The 14,715-nt window shown below is 47.6% G+C and overlaps 1 protein-coding gene across 3 annotated transcripts in view; it reads right to left on the bottom strand.

Moving 5' to 3' along the window:
• The window catches only part of TNKS2 (tankyrase 2), a 2,182,082-nt gene that overhangs the window by 21,634 nt on the left and 2,145,733 nt on the right, over positions 1-14,715 (bottom strand). The window lies entirely within an intron of this gene.

Here is a 14,715-nt window from a genome sequence, read left to right as displayed (position 1 = left end):
CAACCCACTTCTGCTCTGCTATGCAGCATCACTGTGTTATGATGGTGCCAGAAAACATCAAAATGGCTGCAAAACCCTTGCGCGCACCAAAACCTTTGAAAATCGTGCTTTGCAAAGCACAAAAAGATGGCTGACCAATCTGCTATGCATGTTGTCAGTGGTGGAAAGAAGATCTCACTCCTGGAATATGTCACTGGGCTCCACAACACGTGAAAATGGAATACAGAAGGAAAAAGCAGTGTTGCTAAATGAAAACCCAAAATCTTGCTTTAAATCCTTTTTTCTTTGGTGCTGAAACTGCAGAATGCCGGTACAAAACACCCTCAAACATCCAAAATTCTTGCTGGGTGCTACAATTCAAGTAGTCTAATAAATCATTGTGAACTTGCAAGGTGATGAAAGCATAAAGGGATTTCCCCAGCAAAAGTGGCCTGTCTGTGGATGTAAAAAAAAAAAATCTCTGTGCAGCAGAGGGCTGCTGGAATGTCAGCTGTCAGGAGCCTGATTAAACTTTAAACATGGATAAACTGAAATCAAATGTTTGCAATCTAAGAGGCCTGTTACTGGGAGTAGCCTATGTTGTAATTGTTTTGATCCCATGGTTTAAAGTCTTGCATAAGTATTCTAGCTGCTATTTTGAAATCACAAGTTTGTTTTAAGCTAAGGAAAAATGCAACAGAATTAACAATTAAATCAAGCCTGGCTAAAAGCTACCCAAATGGAATATCAGGTTTCTCCACAGAAGGATGGCCTTCCCCCCCCACCAGGAAATCACACCCAATCAGTAATTATAGGGTTTGGAAAGGAATTGGTCTATAGAGGCAAAAGGGAACAATGAACAGCTGCTACTAAGGAAATGCGGGGTGTGAGGACAGTCGTAAAAGGCCTCTGCCAAGAACAAACAGGGAGGAGACTGCTTCTGGACTGCAGGGAGACAGAAAGAGGTGGACCCGGACAACCATCTGTGGATGAACCTTCACAAAGAACACTTTTTTAAAAGACTTATAATTTGCCAGTGAAAATTGTACAGAATATAAAAATAACAGATTTGTGAATCTAAATTTTGGCTGCACGTTTCAAGAGGTGGCAAAATCGTGTGACATGTTCTGTAGAGAAAGGGCAAGAAATGTGATTTTACACAAAATGTATTTCTGCTAGAAGTATGAAACTTTATACACTTTTGCCCATGTTAAACGCACACACTTGTAGAAATTTGCTTATAAATTGTTGGACATTGTGTTCCTGATGAAAAGGGTAAAATTATGTTAAAAGCCGAGACAAGATCCCACAGCTACAGGGTTTTGAGAAATAGCTGCCATATAAAATATGTAATCTGAATATGTGATTGTTATAGAGGTTGCACATGTGTAAATATGTATGGTGCCAAAAGTAGATTTTGTGTTCAAGGGCTACGGGTGGATTCTCTGACTCATAAAACCACACCATAAAGGAGACTCTGACCCAATCAACTGTCAAAGGGGCAAGCTTAGGATAAACCAGCCCACACACCCCCTTTATCATAGCATAAATAGAGACAGCTCACCACTCAAAAGGGAGAGACAGATTCACTCACTATCCTGATACTGGTAGAGCACCCTGCTGCTGAACGCTACACCTTCCTTGCTCCAGACTACAGAAACGTGACAAAGCAGAAACCCATTGCATATCTGAACCGTTTTCATCTAGGCATCAAATTCCAGAACCAGAACCCCACAAACCTAAGGGGAAGCATAAGGGGAAGCATCACAATACAGCCGGGCTGCGCTGTACTGTTTGCCTGCTAAAAGAATTATCATCAGAACCAAGAAGGGCTGATCCATCCAGTCCTGTGCTGTGCTGGGACCAGAGTGCATTGCAGATCCAGTCCAGTCCAGTCCTGTGCCGTGCTATGACTAGAGCGCATTGCTGATTGCAGATCCAATCCGATGTGCCCAGCTGTCTGTCATAGAACCAGATCCCATTCCCTGACCAGAATCTTGACGGACCAGAATCCTGACTGTTCCGTTTAAAAACATATCTAACGAGTATCTATAGAAAGAACTGTGTCCCTAGCATATGTACCTTGCTTAGTTAATCTCTATCTTAAACCCATCCTATCTTGTATTCAGACCGTATTGTTAGGAGTATTTTTGAATTGTCTGAACCCTCTATCCAATCCTTCATGTTTTCTTCTGTATTAGTATTGCTCAAACTATCTCTGCGCTGATCTTTCTCATCTGAAGAAGGCGAGTCTTTAGCAGGCAGTCATTCTGATCAAGTGGCTGTGTTCCTGTGGAGCATTTGTTTTGTTCAGAGTCATCCTCTAGTGTAAGAAATCCTTTTGTCATTTTAAAAGTGCATTCCTGTTTCCCATTCTTGCACCTATCTCGAAAAAAACGGCCTCCACTAAAACATCCATAACTTCCTCAGTTTTTGTGCTAGAAACAAAATTTCAACTTCTGCTTGTAGCGAACATCCACAGCTTTAACATTATTGCGCAGTGAAAAGTCTGCTGCAAATTTCATTTTTGGGAAATTCTGACACGTGTAAAACAGCTTTTGATTGCTTCCGACTTGAATTTTAAGATTTCAAATTGTTTCTTGGTATTAAATCATTGCTTGTGTTTGTGTGCAACTATCCAAAGTGGCTCCCATAAGAATTTATAGCAATTTCAGCAATTTCAACCATATTTAGGGTTTTTAACCAGTCCAGTCTAAGATAACTTTAAAAGCCATTCTGACAGTTTGACAGTCAATTCTGTTTTTCTCTTGTGTTTGCTGGGGGAAAGTGGGATTGATATTCTGTTTGAACTCTACCATCCTGAACACCTGCTCTCTCCTCCTATCTCTTTACATTGCCTATTGAGGGGGGGTTGAGGGGTGTGCAGGGGGAACCTTTAACCACAGTACTATCTGATCTGAACACACACACACCAAAGTATTGTTTCAGTGCTGAATTGCTTTGCTCACTACTACACTTTGTGTATTAAAGAGATTATGTGTTACATCACCCCATTGGTGATTATTGTGTACCCATTAAAACTTAGTGTGATTAAATTGTCAATACATAAATAAATATTTTAACTTTGCAAACCAGTCTGATTCCTGGTTCAGTGTGACCGGGGGGGGGGGGGGGGGGGTGGGTTCAGAATAAAGAACTTTTAGACAAAAATAAATACGGATTTAATTTGTGCATTACATGCTAGACATTGACTTGGATGTGTGCCGGATTGAAATCACTTACATAAATAACTTGTTTGTCTCCACCATTGGAACTTTCATAGATTCAGATGAGATTTGGATAGATTACAAAGCAGTATACAAATATGCACATAATGCAAAAACTGGGCTTGAGGCAACATGATCACCTTCAGAAAAGCTCACCTCACGCGAACAGATGACATGTCTGACCCTTTACTCCTCGGTGGAGTCCTTGTTGATGCAGGAAAACCCTGTGAAGGTGTGGAGAGACCTCCATGTGTTCGCCCTGCAGATATCCAACAATGTGACACAGGAGAGGAAGGTAGTGCTGGAAGATATGGCCCTCGTGGAGTGCAAACAATGAGGACCAGGAAGCAACCTGTTAGTGATGCGGTGGTAGTAAGAGATGCAAGTCGATCTCCATCGGGAGATGGAGCACCTAGACTGCCTCTTGCCCACATCCCTGGGACCCAGAGACACAACAAATGAGAGGACTACCAGAGTTGCTTGGTTTGGGTGACATAATACTACAAAGCCTGCATGACGTCCAGCGAATGCAGCAAGTGTTGTGCCGGGTTCAAAGATGAGGCAAAAAAGACAGGCAGGACCAAGGGTTCTTCATTAAATGGAAAGATGAAGGCACCTTAGGCATGAAAGAAGGATCCGTCCGTACCACAACCTTGGTCTTGTAGAACACCAGGTAGAGTGATTTGCTTGATAATGCTTGGATCTCCCCAACTCTCCTAACAGAATTGATGGTGAACAAAAAAGCAGTTTTCCAGGAGAGGAACTTAATGTTCGCTTTGTGCAAGGGTTCGAGCCGGAGGACCTATTAGTTATGAAAGAAGAATGTTCAATGCCCACACCAGAGCAGGTGTCTGCATAGCAGGAAAAAGCCTGGAAAATACCTTTTAGAAATAAGGCAATGGGAAGAGAGAGATGATGTGGCCAATGTGTGGGTACACCTGGAGGCCGCCACCAGATGGACTTTAAATGAAGGAATGCAAAGTCCCCCACAGGCCAAAGACAGGAATATAGTAAAATGTTCCGAGGTAGGAAGCGAAAAGGATCAACCTAACTGGCATTATAGCAAATAAAGCTTCCAATCATGGAAATTTCAAGAGAATGTGGAGGGTGTGCAAGTCTTTGCCAGAACATCACAGCAATCCAGTAGAACCGGGACGTACCAAAATTCTAGGAAAACAGGAGCCAAGCAGTCAGGTTGAGAGAAGCTGGGTCAAGGGGCAGGGCTGCTCCCTTGTGCTAAGAGAGTAGGTTGAAGACGGGAAGTAGACGCATCAGAGGTGCCGATGAGTGGCTGAGGAGTTGAGAGAACCAGAATTGTCGCAGCCAGACCGGGACCACCAGGATCACCTTGCACCACTGCTATCTGAAAGCATGCAGGACTCTGGGGCTCAGTGGAAACGGAGGGAATGTGCAGAGAGACCCGTTTGTCAATGGAAACGTGAAGGCGTCTCCCAGGCTTCTGCCTTAGCAGAACCTGCAGGCGAATGCTCTGCACTTGGTTTTCTCCCTGGTGGTGAAGAGGCCTATCTCCAGAACACCACACGTCTGAAGGACAAGATAACGCTGGCCGTGGAGGGGTTCCCACTAATGGCAGGAGTGCAGTTCCCTGCTCAAGGAGTCGGCAATCAAGTTGTGGATGCCTGGCACATAAAAGGGGAACAGGAACATTCTGTGTGGCAGGGCCCACTGCCAGAGGGCCTGCGATTCCGCTGAGAGGAGTGGAGATCAGTTGCTGCCTTGTTTTAGTATGTAAAACATGGTGGTGTTGTCCGTAAGCACCCGAACAACCTTGCCCTGCAGATGGAGGTGAAAGGACTTCACAGTCCAGAACACAGATCTCAGGGACCTTTGATGTGCAGCAATTAGTTGGATGGAGAACAGAGGACTCTGGCATGATGGCTGCCAGTGTGCACTCCTTAGCCGTCCAACGAAGCATCAGTGGTGATCGTGACCTGGTGTGTAGCCATGGGTGAGGTTGGCAGGCAACGACAACCAGTACAGGACCAGGTGGAAGTGGCGTGCGAATTACAGCTAGTCATCCCATTTGCCATAGACTTGATATGATATTATATGATGTGGCATTTATAACGCGGCTGAACACAAGTGCTTCCAACGGGCATGCAAGAACTCTTGGAAGGGCCTCACCTGAAAGCATGCAGTGCTGTATCAAGGGGATTGTGAGGGGTCAGAAATGAGAGGCGGACACAAAGTTGCAATACTTTCAACAATAGACATCTTTATTAAAAAAAAAGGGGATGGATAAAGGCCTTTCTGTCCCTAACCTAAAGAGAATTTCCCTTCCTAAGATCATTCTGCGTCTCGTCGTCAAAATGATGCAAACTGTCCTTGTGTCCAAAACGTATATAACCCTCACACTTTTGATTTAGTAGGAAGTGTGTAAAAACCAAAATGTGAAAATTCAACAAACAATCCTTGAAGCCAGGAGGTGGTTACCTTCCCCTGAAATGTTTCAGGTAGAATAATAAAGTATTCTTTTCAACCAATGATTCATTAAAAGTGGCGGAAATGTCTCTTTCACACAACTTTCTTCAGGATGGTAAAAATGTCTTTTGGAAGAATATCAAAAGTGTCTCTTTTCCACAAAAACATTTAAAGTACGACCAAAGTGTCTCTTTCACACTAACTTCTTATGGTAATCTCCTCCTGGTATACTCTCTAGCCAGGTATCTTTCCAAAATGTATTTTCCTTTTTATATGGATAAACCGGGTATAATCCCATGCCAGGACTCCCCCTGTGGGTTTTGCAGATCCCCTGGTATATTCCCCTGCCTGGTATCATTCTCCCAAAGGCTCCCTGCCTGATGTGCTTCTGTCACCAAGACTTGCTACAATGTTCTCTTTCAGTATAACATAGTTGTACTTCAATGTCTTTCACTGTTTATACTGCCTTGACTTTAGATACTACTTGTTCCAACTTTCCCCATAGTGACATCTGATATATGGAGACGTGTTCAAGTTCTGTCTGCTAACATCTTCACTGGTAGTTATTTGCTTTTAGCAATGCTTGTTCCAATTTCTCCCAGATTGGCATCCCATATATGGAGAATTGTACATTAATTGCCATTCAGCTTATTCATTGCTGTTCATTTGCTGGTGATAATATTTACTTCAATTTTCCCCATATTGACTTCTCTTATATGAGGACTTGTATAAATCCTGTCTTTCCAATTTACTTGGTTGGTATTCAAAACAGGTTTTTAATTGTCCATATGCCTGCTGGTACGCCCCTCGGTCCCCAACACCTATGGGCAGACTCACCAGTGTTTGCTGTTTCCGACTCGTGACATACTGATGCAGCGATGCGTTCACTCCCCAGTTCCCTTGCTGGCTTTGCGTTCTCTCACCAACTGAACTGTTTCTGTTTCAAAAGACTGCGTCACCAGCAGACTTGCTGCCATTGCCGGGGGTGCAGGTGTCCTCTCACAGCACCGGCTGTGCTTCACCTGGTCTCCCGCTTCTCTGGTAAGTCAGGGTCAAAAGCAGTTGCTTGTAAGAGCCTGTCTCTCTTAGCATGGTCCATTACTGTGTGCTGACATCTGCCTGAAGTTCTGCATCTCTCATTTCCACTTGTCAATGGAAGATATTCCCAAGGTTTAAATGTCCCACGTAGCTGATTTTCATTATGACGAGTCCGCACATCTGGCATGGGGTTTCCTTCAATCCACACTAACACCTTCTTTGCCTCAGTACTTGAGGCTTTGTGTGAACTTTAGATCTTTAGGATTTTTTAAGAGACAGCAAGCAATCAGGAATTTAGGAATTATAGGGTCTTCTTCATTTTAAGGGAAGAATATTGCGTCTCACCTGATGCGGTCACCAAATCTCCCAGACAACCATCTTCTCCCATGTGATTCTCCCTCGTAATACCAACCCTAGGATCAGGTAGCAAGAGCCTTCCCCTAGCCACATGGGAGGAGATCTTAGGCTGGGGATAAGTGATTCATCATAGGATGCCTGAAGACATCACCCTGAGCAGTGATTTCAATGAGCAGAGTGACGCTGTATGCTTCCGTGAGAGCAAGTTGGTCTTTCTTAGGATGGCCATAACCCTTTCTGCCAGCAATTGCATTTGCTGTGAAGGAGCGAAGCAGGACTTGCATTAATTGATGGAGAATCCTAGAGAGAGAAAACAGCGCATTGTCGTCGTGGTGGGACGCATGGCCTGAGGAAGGGAAGGAGCTCCGACCAACCAATTGCAAAGGTACTGGTATACGTGGATGCACCCTCAGTGAAGGTGGGCCACCACAGGCGCCAGCCATTTGATGAAAACTGCTGGTGCAGACATAACGCCAAAGAGTAGCATCTTGAACTGATAGTACCAGTCTGAGACTGTGAAAGGGTGGGTGTCCAGTTAAAGTATCGACTGTAAAAGGATCAAATACAAAAGGATCGACTACATTGTCAAGAAAAACAATAGGGTCGACTGGTCAAAGGGTCGAAATATATTCGAAACTGTTCGAATTGAAATGTAATAATTACATACACACTTTAGGTTTGTATTAAATGTTTTTTATTTATGTTGTTTAACATATTTTATTTATTATGAAACGTTTTTTATATACTTGAAGTCATTTAACCTTTTTAAATATAGATATATATGTGCTCTTTTTACTAAATAATTAAATATATTAAATGCATTGCAACATGCAATCAAACGTATTATAAACATATTACTTTTTGACCACTAGGTGGTGCTGTTTTACTTTTGAACTTCTAAGTCATGTATATTTGTTTCGATTTGTATTACGTTGCGTAGGCCAACGTAGTCGCCATTTTTAAAGTCTTTCGTTTGCGGTCCGGATGTCTGGTGTTTGCGCTCCCAGTTTTAATGGATTTCTGGGTTTTTTTTTCCAATGGATGGATTTGTTCTTGGGGTTTTTTTCTGCAGGGATGCTTTTTTTTAACTGGATCGAAGCTTTTTTTCACGGATTGTATGGCTTGGTGTAAGTGTTCCCACTTTTTCATGGTTCTGGGGTTTTGTTTCCAACGGATGGATTTTTCTTGGATTGAAGTCTTTTTTTGCATGAATGGTATTCTTTTTTTCTCTTGGAGTCATCCTTTTTTACTATGGAGTTACGATTTGGATATGGTTTCCAGCATTTGGTGTCTCCTTCCGGTGTCCAGAAGTGGCGTTTCTTGGTGAGTTTGTTTTTATTTTTTACTAGCATTTTAAGTTATAAGCTATAGCTTCCAGGAATTGCATAGGTTCTATACTGTCAAAACTGCTAACAATGCTTGTGATTCGTTCCTCGTAGTCTCTGTATTTTTTTAAGCTTTTTGGTTGGTTTTTCATTGATATTGTTTGTGACAGTTTTATTTCTTGAGCAGTTTGTTCAGATTTTAGGTTGTTTATAAAGTGCCACAAGTTGGGATTGTTGGTGTTGAATTCTCTATTGATTTTACTGTGCCATCCCTCCTGTACGTTATTGGTTCTAGGCCAGTTTTCTTTCACGGATTTATGGCAATTCCTTTATCTCGTATTTTCCTTTTCTCCTTGTACCATGTCGTGTCAGTTGACCAATCCAAGTGCACTCTATATAGTTCATTAAATTGCTTAATTCCTCTTCATGATTTGTATAGTATTCTGATGAAATCAATGTGTCATAATAGTTTACATGAATTAGAAGTTGCAAGGCTATCTCCATGCTAGATACTAATATTCACAAGCTGCTTGTTCACACTATACATATCAATATGCAGTCAGCTCAAATAAGGAACAAGTTACTTACCTGTAACTGTTGTTCTCCAGCATGGGTCTGGCATGGATTCACATGCTCATGAATATTCCCCGTCAGGCCCGGAATCCTCGGTATAGAAAAAAATCAGTATCAGTTTCGTTTCTGATCTGTCTTTCTTAGTAGTAACCAATCACTGGTCTCTAGGTCATACTGCCCCCAGCCAATGACTGCCCTCTCCCTAAGCCCCGCCTCTGGCAGCCATCCTCAGATTTGGTAGCATGTAAAGTGGAAGTATGACCAAGTGAAGAGCCGCAGAGGGGTAGGCGGGAGGGTTCGCATGTGAATCCATGCCAGACCCATGCTGGAGAACAACAGTTACAGGTATGTAACTTGTTCCTTCTCCAGCATGGGGTCTGGCATGGATTCACATACTCATGAATATAAGAATACATAGCAGTATACACATGCACAACCACGGGAGGTGGCAACAGGCTCAACATTAAGCAATACCAAAACACTCAACATTAAGCATCTCTTACCTCCTCACCAGGCTCACCTTAAGCGAACAGGTTGTGCAGCACTGCTTGGCCGACCCTGGACTCCTCCCTGGAGTCCCGATCGACGCAGTAGAATCTCGTGAAGGTGTGTGTCGACCTCCACGTCGCAGCCCTGCAGATGTCGAGCAGGGGCACACCAGAAAGGAATGCCGTGGTAGCAGCAATCGCTCTGGTCGAGTGGGCTCTCGGACAGCCGGGAAGCGGTCGGTTTGCCAACCGGTGACAGTGCATGATGCAGCCAGAGAGCCAACTGGAAATGGAAGCCTTCGAGAGAGCCTTCCCTTGATTCACAGGTCCAAAGTCTACAAACACCTTTGATGTCTTCTGAAAGCTCTTTGTGCGGTCCACGTTGAACTTCAGCACTATCTATGTCCAGCGAGTGCAGAGTCCTCTCAGCCGGCGAGGAAGGCGACGGGAAGAAAACTGGCAACACCAAAGGTTCGTTGAGGTGGAAGTCCGACGGCACCTTGGGCATGAAGGAGGGGTGCGTCCTCAGCACCACCCTCTTGTCGTGAAAAGTCAAGTATGGTGGCTTGCAAGATAGGGCCTGGATCTCTCCCACTCGTCGTGCGGAGGTGATGGCCACGCGAAAAGCTGTCTTCCACGACAGAAACTTCAACGGTGCCGAATGCATAGGCTCAAATGGGGCCCCCATGAGCCTGGTCAGCACCACGTTGAACTCCCATGCCGGGGCAGGGGCCTTCACCGGCGGGAATGATCAGAACAATCCTTTCATGAATTCCTTCACCAGCCGATCGTGGTGGTGTTGTCGGTGAAGATCCTCACCACCTTGCCCTTGAGGGACGGAAGGAAAGACCCGAGTGCCCAAAACACTGCGCGGAGCTCCAAGATGTTGATGTGGAGTGACTTCTCCTCCGGGAGCCAAAGGCCTCTCGCATGAAGATCTCCGGAGTGCGCTCCCAAACCTTCCAGGAAGGCATCCGTCGTCACTGTCACCTGGTGAGCTGGGGTCTGAAAGTCCGTGCCCGCCGACAGATGAGAGCGGGTACCCCACCACCGGATTTCGTGACGGAACGTCTCGTTGAGTGGGATCCTGTCCTCGAAGCTGCCCGTCGACTGGACCCAGCGGGCGTCAAGGAATTCTTGTAAGGGGCGCATCTGAAGCCTGCAAAGGCGCACCAGATAAATGCAGGAGGACATCATCCCGAGGAGGGACTTCATAGATCTTACCCTGGCCATGTCCGCGGCCAGCAGACGCTGCACCTTGCCCAGGATGGTCCTGGTCCTTTCCTCCAACGCGAGGCCAGCCGCGCCACTGTGTCGAGCTTTGCTCCCAGAAACAGGGCGACTTGCGACGGGACCAGGTGGGATTTTGGAAAGTTGATGGAGAACCCCAGGTCCGTGAGCAGCTGGACGTTCTTCGCAGTGTGCTCCACGGCAAGCTCCCTTGTATTTGCCCAGATGAGCCAGTCATCCAGGTAGGGGTAGACGTGGATCCCCTGCAGGCGCAGCCGCGCCGCCACCGGTGCGAGGCACTTGGTGAACACCCTGGATGCCGACTTCAATCTGAACGGGAGGGCCTTGAACTGGTAGTGCCGCCCTTGGACCACGAACCTAAGGAACTTTCAGTGTCTTTTTAGAATGGGGATGTGGAAGTACGCATCCTCCAAGTCCAACGACGACAGGAAATCCCCCTCCTCCAGCTGTCCCAGCACGTGCTGGAGGAGGACCACCCGGAACTTCTGAGCCTTGATGTACTTGTTCAGTTGTCGCAGGCCCAGGATGGGATGCCATCCTCCTGTCTTCTTCTTTACGAGGAAGTACCTTGAGTAAACTCCGGAGCCCCGAAGCCTCTTTGGGACGAGCTCGATGGCACCTTTCTTGAGCATCGCCCTTACTTCCAACAGTAGTTGAGGGACGTGATTTTCTTTCTTGGCCACGGGTGGAACGCAAGGGCACTTCTTCTGGAACTCGAGGGCGTGCCCTTGGGCCAGGGCATCCAGCACCCAATGGTCGGTAGAGATGGAATCCCACACGCTGACGAACCTAGTCAGCCAGCCTCCCACCGGGGTGCTTCGGTGGGGGCCCTACCCCACGGACAGTTCAATCCTGTTTGGAGGCCGCCTTGCCTCCTTGACCTCCCTGTCGACGACGACGGGCACCACCTGACTTGCCACGTCCTCTGTAGGCCTCCTGAGACAAAGATCTTACCGCTTGGCGGTACGTCGAGGAGCCACTGCCGGATCCCTTGGAGGCACCTTGTCTGCCTCCGGCGCTCCGAAAGGATGGCCATCATTGTTGGAGCACTCCCAGCGCCCGGGCAGTCTCCATGTCTGTCTTGATAGCCTGAAGGGACTCATCAACCGCCTTTCCAAACAGGTTGTTCCCGTCGAAGGGCATGTCCAAAACTTTGGTTTGTACGTCCTGGCGGAAATCCGTCACCTTGAGCCATCCTCGACGTCTCAGGCAAACGCTGTTGCCCAACTGACGGAAACCAGTGTCGGCGATGTCCGTTGCCACCGTGATGGCGTGGTCCGAAGCAATCTCACCTTCCTGTAAGATTTCAAGGGCCTCAGCCCTTTTGGCGTCCAGAAGGAAGTCCAATAGAGGGGCAATTTTGAACCACAACTCCCTGTCGTAGCGGGCTACGATAGCCAGTACGTTGGCCGCCTTGATAGTCGTCGCTGTGGATGAGATGACCTGTCGTCCCATCGTGTCCAGCTTCCTGCCCTCGCCGTCCGGCGGGGAAGTTGATGTCGAGGCCGATGCCCCCCCCCATCTTTCTTCTTTGCCGCTGCCGAGACGACCGAATCCGGGGTAGGTTGTGCCCAAAGGCACAAGGGGGCAGCGTCGGGGACCCGGTACTTCTTCTCGTACCGGTCCCTCTTTGCAGGCGCCGTGGCAGGGTTCTTGAGGAGGGAGAGCCCCTCATCCCAGATGTCATCCAGAAGCGGTACGGCGAGGACCGTCTTCCTTTTAGTCTCGCCCCGTTGGTAAAGGAACCCTTCCTTTTTCTTCTCTTTGGGGCAGAGCTGGAAGAGCTTGGATGCCCTGGAAATCATGGCATGGAAGAATTCAATCTCGTCGGGCAGGGGCCCCCGAGCAGGGGGCGACGGGGGACACGTCCCGTCGTCGCCTCAGTCGTCATCTGTACCTGTCGTAGCCGTGTCCGTGCCTGTATCATCCCCGTGGGTAGTTGACCGGGGGGAAGGCAGAGCGGGCCGCAGAGGTGGGAGAGGTGGCGGTGGATGAGTCCTCTTCTTATGCGGTGGACTTTCCGAAGGACCCGGCTCAGGTTCCCCTGTCGGGTCTGGCTCAGGTAACTCCGTCAGGGGGAGGGGCAACCTTGTCCTCATCTCCGAGCATAAGGACTGAATTGCTGACAAAATGGCCGCCGAAGTATCCTGCGGCACCGGAAACGACGGGCGCGAGGGCTCTTGAGGAACCTCGTCGGCGACACCGTCGCTCTCGTCGTCGCCCTCGTCGGGATCCCTCCCGATGGGCTGGGCTTCCTCCACGACTTCGATGAGCTCTTCTTCAGAGGTCGTGTCCGTATCCACAATGGCCACCTGCCCCTCCCCCTCTTTTTCCAACGGGGACTTCGCGGGGGTCTTCTCGATGGGCCTGAAAGAAGACTCCCTCCGCGGTGGCAGGGAGACTCTGGATCCCGAGGTCGCCTCCACTAGCGTAGCCTCCACAGGCTGAGCCAGGGCCGCTGCAACATCCTCAATCGAGGTCTTAGCAGGGTGAATTAAGGCCATCGTCACCTTCTGTACGCCTGGGGCCTTCACCTTGGGGGGAGGGTCCGAGCCTCGCTCCCCCTCTGCCGGAATCTTCGAGATCGACCGGGGCCTCTCCAGAAGCTTCGCTGGGTTCTCGGACTTCCTCTTACCCGAGCCAGAGCGTTGGCTCGTGGTTGATGGCACCAGGGAGGATGCGCCCTGCCTGGCAGCCAAGGAGCCCGACCATTCGGCGCTCCCGGTGCCCGCGGACTCGCGGTGCTTGGCCTTTTGTTGGGCCCCCGTCGACGGGGCGCCCTCACAGGGCTTAGAAGACCGCTCGGACTTCTTCTTCTCGCCTGACGGGCTCCTACCTTCCAGCCAGTTGGCGAGACAGAGGTGGCGATCCTTCATGGTCCGCTCCATGTTCCCACAAAACACACAGTCCTTCTCCACGTGCGCATTGTCCTCATGGAGACAGTAGAGGCATAACAAATGCTCGTCCTCCTTGAACACATTCTGAAGCTGGCACCCAGGGCAGGTCCTGAACAGCTTCCCGGGCGTCTAGCTTCCTTTCGCCTGGGCCATGTCCGGGGTAGGCCTCGGAACTTCTGGAATCCTCCAAAAGCGTAACTCGACGAAATCTTCACGCTTGAGGGGCGTAGAAAACTCCGAAACTGGTCCCCGTTGATCGGATGTAGAAACGGTGGAGCTTGAGGCTCTTTTTAACCAAAAAATGAGAAAAAATCTCCTGAAAAAGCGTGAAAACGCAGCAAAAGCTCAAAAGCTACAGCACGAGGACTCCCAACACTTGAACGTGCGGTAAAAATCTGAGGATGGCTGACAGAGGCGGGGCTTGGGGAGAGGGCAGTCATTGGCTGGGGGAAGTATGACCCAGAGACCAGTGATTGGTTACTACTAAGAAAGGCAGATCAGAAACGAAACTGATTTTTTCTATACCGAGGATTCCCGGCCTGACGACGGGGAATATTCATGAGCATGTGAATCCATGCCAGACCCCATGCTGGAGAATTATAGTCCACACTGTGAGTCCAATCCGATATTGTCTTTATGTTCAAATTGTACGGTTCGTGAACTAAATCACCAATAGCCGACACGTGTTTCGACCACTGCGGTCGTTCTCAAAGCTATGTAAGTCCAATTCGTCACATTCAAGTACACACACGCATTGACATTACCGTTATGAACAGAATTTGTATACAAATTGTTCACAATAAAAATAAACAAAGCATTATGTCATGTTACCAAATAAAAAATGAAAAATGTTTTAAATTAAAACATACCACACAGGTTGAAGTGGGTTTCTACTACTATGTCCTCTCTTACAAAAGGTAATGCATATAATTTCTTGATTTGGTGTTGGAACTCTGTGTCCTCTATGTATTGTGTCCTTAATCCCAGTTTCTGAATTTTTTTCCGTAATGATTGCCCGAAATGAAAAAAACAGCCCTGAATGTGAGTGTCCGGATTTATTTTAGAAAATGCTCTTATTTGTCCTTGCTCGAAATCCATGATTATTGTTTTTGCTGTTTTTTCTGGCAATTATTCTCTG

This window comes from Ambystoma mexicanum, chromosome 8 (assembly GCF_040938575.1).
Source record: "Ambystoma mexicanum isolate Mex_15411 chromosome 8, UKY_AmexF1_1, whole genome shotgun sequence".
NCBI classification, from domain to species: Eukaryota; Metazoa; Chordata; class Amphibia; order Caudata; family Ambystomatidae; genus Ambystoma; species Ambystoma mexicanum.
This window is presented reverse-complemented; position numbering and strand designations above follow the sequence as displayed.